The sequence below is a fragment of the Cryptomeria japonica genome, chromosome 7 (assembly GCF_030272615.1).
Source record: "Cryptomeria japonica chromosome 7, Sugi_1.0, whole genome shotgun sequence".
NCBI classification, from domain to species: Eukaryota; Viridiplantae; Streptophyta; class Pinopsida; order Cupressales; family Cupressaceae; genus Cryptomeria; species Cryptomeria japonica.
In genome coordinates, this window is record NC_081411.1 from 244,255,932 (window position 1) to 244,261,498 (window position 5,567).

Sequence of the window (5,567 nt, forward strand, 5' to 3'; positions counted from 1 at the left end):
ATGTTGAAAACCGGTGACAAGCCTATGTCACTAGGTAGATCCACCTTGTATGCATTTTCTCCATACTTGGCTAGAATGGCACATGGACCTATCCTTCTCATCTGCAACTTGTTTGGCACTCCTTGTTGTAGCCTTGCTTTATTTAGGTGCACCATGACAAGATCTCCTACTTGAAATTGTAGATTCTTCCTTCTTTCATCAACTTTTTGTTTGAGTTTGTTTGTATTCTCCATCAAATATTGCTTAACTGATGCATGGACCTCCTTCATTGATTGAGCAAAGTCCTCTACATATCCACTTCTTGTTGTTGCACTTCCTAAATCTCTCAACTCCAAAATACCTCTTGGGTGCACACCATAGACCACTTCAAAAGGGCTCTTTCCGGTAGTCCTATTCATGGTGTCATTATATGCATATTCATCTTGTGAGAGTACTTGATCCCATGTTTGACCATATTCCTTAGTAAGGCACCTTAATAAGTTTCTCAAGCTTCTATTCACCACTTTGGTCTACCCATCTGTTTGAGGATGGTAGGCTAATCCAAAAGAGAGGTTGGTGCCAAGATTTTGCCATAGTGTCTTCCAAAAATGACTCATAAACTCGGAGTCCCTATCTGAAACAATGCTCATGGGTAAACCATGTATCCTCACTACCTCTTTGAAGAACAACTGAGCTATTTGGCTTGCATCCTGAGTAGTCTTGCAATGCACAAAGTGAGCCATTTTTCTAAATCTGTCCACAATGACATAAATGTTTTCATATCCTTGCTTTGTCCTTGGTAAACCTACCACAAATTCCATAATAATGCATTCCCAAGGTCTATTTGGTATGGGAAGAGGTTGGTACAAACCAACATTTGTAGAAGTACCCTTGGCCTTTTGGAAAACTATGCAAGTCTCCACATACTTCTTCACATCTTGATTCATCCTTGGCCAATAGTAATACCTCTGAACCAACTCTTGGGTCTTATTGACTCCAAAATGTCCACTAAGGGTTCCATTATGCTTCTCTTGTATGAGATTTTCTCTCATTGAGCCTCTAGACACACAAAGCTGCCCACCTTTGAACAATAGTCCATTTTGCAAAGTAAAATCAGAATACTCACTATGGAAATGATTTTGATACTCCTTACACACCTTTTAGGCATTTGAGAAGTCTTCATCCTCTGGGTATAAGCCTTTAAAACTGTCAACACCTATGCTCCTCAATTGGATTTCTTGGACTGTCAAAAGTCTCCTACTTAGTGCATCAGCTACCCAGTTTAGCTGCCCTTTCTTGTGCTTAATGGTGAATGTATAGGCCTGCATATACTCCACCTATTTCATATGTTTATGACTGAGTTTTTCTTGTAAGTTTAGGAAACTCAATGCTTGGTTGTTTGTATAGACTACAAATTCTTTAGAGAGGAGATAGTGTCTCCACTTCCTCAAAGCCTGCACTAAAGCATACAACTCAAGATCATAAGAGGAGTATTTCCTCTTGGAATCACTTAGCTTCTCACTATGTAAGGCTACTAGTCTTTCTTCTTGGCTTAGGACAACACCTACTACAACATTGCTTGCATCACATTCCAGAATGAATTTTTTTTCAAAACTAGGCAACACTAGCACCTGTTGAGTAGCTTTTTTCTCCTTCAAGGTTTCAAAACCTTTGTTTGCTACTTCACCCCACTGAAAATTTGCCTTCATACCACCTCTAATGGTGTCTAACATTGGTGCACATATAGCACTGAATTGCCTAATAAACTTCCTGTAGTACTGAGCTAGTCCATGGAAGCTTCTCACCTCTGTTTGACTTAGGAGCAGGCCAATTTACAATGGCTTCACCCTTGTTGGGATCTATCTTGAGGTTTCCTTGAGACAACACAAACCCAAGGTAAACCAACTCCTGGTTAACAAATTCACACTTCTCCAAATTCATGGTTAGCTTTTCATAATACAATCTTTTTAATACATCTTGCAAATGATTAATGTGATTTGCCCTATTCTTACTGAAAATGAGAATAACATCAAGGTATACCACCACACATTTACCTATGAAGTCCTTCAACACCTCATTCATGAGTCTCATGAAGGTTCTTGGAGCATTGGATAAGCCAAATGGCATGACAAGCCACTCATAAAGACCCTCAGTAGTCTTAAATGCAGTTTTCCCTTCATCACCCTCCTTAATCCGAATTTGATGATATCCACTTTTAAGGTCAATCTTGGTAAAGTACTTGGCTTCCCCTAAACAATCCATCAGGTCTTATATTCTAGGAATAGGGAACCTATATCTGATGGTGATCATATTTATGGCTCTAGAATCGGTACACAATCTCCAAGTACCACCTTTCTTTGGTGCTAACATGGTAGGGACAGCACAAGGGCTAATGTTTTTCCTAATTAGGCCTTGGTTTAAGAGCTCTTTGATTTGCTTGGCAACCTCAACGTTTTGTTGGGGAGTCATTTTATAAGTTGCCTTGTTGGCTAAGGATGCTCCAGGAATGAATTCTATTTGATGGCTTATGGTTCTTTTAGGAGGTAAGGTGGCTGGTTGTCCATCACTTACTATGCCTTTGAATTTCTTCAACAAATCTTGCACCTCTAATGGCAAATCTAGCTACTCTTTCTTGTCTTCCTCTTTGGGATTCATCACAAGTGCAAACTCTATACCTTCACCTTCCTCAAGTGTCTTCAAGAACTGTTTTTCACTCACCAAAAGAACATTAGGACCTGCTGCCCTCTTTTCTCCTTCCTCAAGGATAGACTGAATCTTGAATGTGACTCCATCTTTCCTAAATGAGTATGCATTCTTGGCTCCATCATGGATAGCTTGTCTATCAAATTGCCATGGTCTTCCCAATAGAAGATGGCATGCATCCATGGGCAGGACATCACATAACACCTTGTCTTTATACCTCCTGATGGTAAAATCCACCCATGCTTGCTCATTAACTAGGACATGTTGGCCTTTGTTCAACCAAGTGACTTTATAAGGGTTGTTGTGAGGTATCCTTTGTATTTTGAGCTTACTCACTGCCTCTTCTAACACAATATTGTCTATATACCCTTAATCAATGATCACTTTACACACTTTGTCTATAATCTTGCATTTGATCCTAAATAAGGACCTTCTTTGGCTTGGCTCTTCTCTAACCGATTCCTTGATCAAGGTTATCCTTATCATCAAGTTGTCACCTACCTATGATTCTAAGACAACCTCTAAAGTCTTGCTGCTTGAAGACTCTTCTTGCAGATAGTTCACTCTCCTATCACCACCTTGTGATGTTGATCCCTTCTCTGAACACCTATATGCTAGATGACCAGGTTGGTTACTGATGCTCTGCAAAAAGGATTAGAAAATCTGTTTGATGGAAACACACACAAGAGCACAAGAAACAAACGTTAGTGTTAGCAACAAAAGATTATCCTAAACAGGCATATCAAGAGAGATATTAAGCATGAAATAGAAAGCATATAAACATAGAATGAAATAGCTAATCAAGATGCTCATAGTTGCTCCTCCCTTGTTCCTCTCCTCTCCAAGTCCCAAATGAGTGTAGCTCTCAGCTTTTAGCACTAGCCATGGATGCCATATGGAGATTCAAGATGGTTGAATATGATAAGCAAATACTATGCAAGAGTAGATAGTGATGCTATGAAAAAGCTCTATGCTAATGCCAGTATAACAACAATACTCTAAAATGCTTCCTTTTGCTTGAGGAGAAGGGTTCTATTTATAGAAGAAATGGGGAAATGAAGGGTTAAGATTGAATGGTTTAATCAAGGGCCAAGTTTGAAAGTTGGGGATCCATGTACACAATTGGCACCAATAAAATGGTGACAAGTGTCAACATAGGATTGGGTTGAGAGAAGAGGTTGGAGGCATTAAAGGCCTGAGAAGACCTCATGGTTATCTAGAAGGTAAGGGTCAAGTCTAAATTAAGATTACCCATTGGATTAAGAGTTAATCCAAGGATAAACCTTTGTGCAAATGATTAAGAGATAATCATGGTCAAAGCATTAAAGGCTTGATGAGACCTTTGGGTTGGGTAGAGGTTGAGTCAAAACAAATGTTTTAACCATGTGGGAGGGTTTGAGGTAACCATTAATGGTTATTGGAGACTTTGGGGATTAAGTGGTTGAAGGTTGAAAGCCTTCAATGGTTATCAAAGACTTTGAGGGTTAATTTGTTGAACACACAAAGCATTAATTGCTTTTCAAAGACTTTGGAGTCTTTGAGAAGTGACTCCAATTTGCTTAGGAATGTGACAATATTTAGGGGATGGATTAGGCTAATTAGGAAGGGTTTAGAAGAATCTAGAAGGGGTTTAGGCATACAAGTGGATTTTGTAGGAAAATGCAAGTGGGAGAAATTTTGGTATTTTCAATTAAAATAAAATCATTTATTTCAATTAAATGGTGTAAGTTGCATTTGGATAAATATTTAAATAAATATTAATTTATTTAAATGAGAAAAAGAAGATAAAGCATTAAAATGCTTGAAGACTTTGAGGGAAACCATTAAAGGCTTGAAGACTTTAATGAAAACCATTAAAGTCTTAAGAAGATTATAGAAGGAAGCCATCAAGTTTGAAGACTTTAAAGCCATCAAGTTTGACTACTTTAAGGGAAACCATTAAAGGTTTCAAGTGGGTGAGGATAAATAGGATTTTAAATAAATAATTTATTTAAAATAGTTGTGCAACTTGCTTTTGTAGGAAAATGCAAGTGGTTGGAGGATAAAGGTGATTTTAAATAAATTATTTATTTAAAATAATTGTGCAACTTGTATTTGTAGGAAAATGCAAGTGGGTAGAGGATAAAGGTGATTTAAATAAATGTTAATTTATTTAAATGTGAGAGGTGGGATTTTGGGGGATTTAAATAAATATTAATTTATTTAAATGTGAGAGAATATTTAATTAAATAAATATGATTTATTTATTTAATTAATGGTATGAATTTGGTTAAGTGAATTAAATCAAATAAATTGAATAATTTATTTAATTAATAGGAGAAGAGGGTTAAGATGAATTAATTAAATATTAATTTAATTAATTATTAATTGATGGTTAAATAATCAAATAAATACTAAGTATTCATTTAATTAAGTGGACAGATTTATGTGACTACAGTTACAATGGTAACACTTCATTGTTGCAAAATATGAGGAACCTCTACCTTGGCCACTAGATCTTCCTCTGCAACCACTATTGGACCCCCTTCCTCTATTGAATCCTCCTTTACTGCTGCCACAATCTTGTTGCTCTTTGAGTTTAGACTCTCCTTGTGTTCTTTGTTTAGAAATTCTTCCTCCAAAGCCTCCTCTATGGCCTCTATTGTCTTTTCCTCTACCTCTACCCCTATTTCTTCTTGGATGTTCCACCGTAGACCATTTAGGTACCTAGCAACTTTAAGACTCTCTTCTTCCACCACATGAGATCTAAGGCTATGTTTTTGGAACTCCTCTGTATAGGTACTGACATCAAGGTCTTTTTGTCTCAAGTTTTGTCTCTTCCTATGAATTTGCACTTTATAGTCATTAGGGAGATAGACTTCTTTGATTTTGACTAACATCCCTTT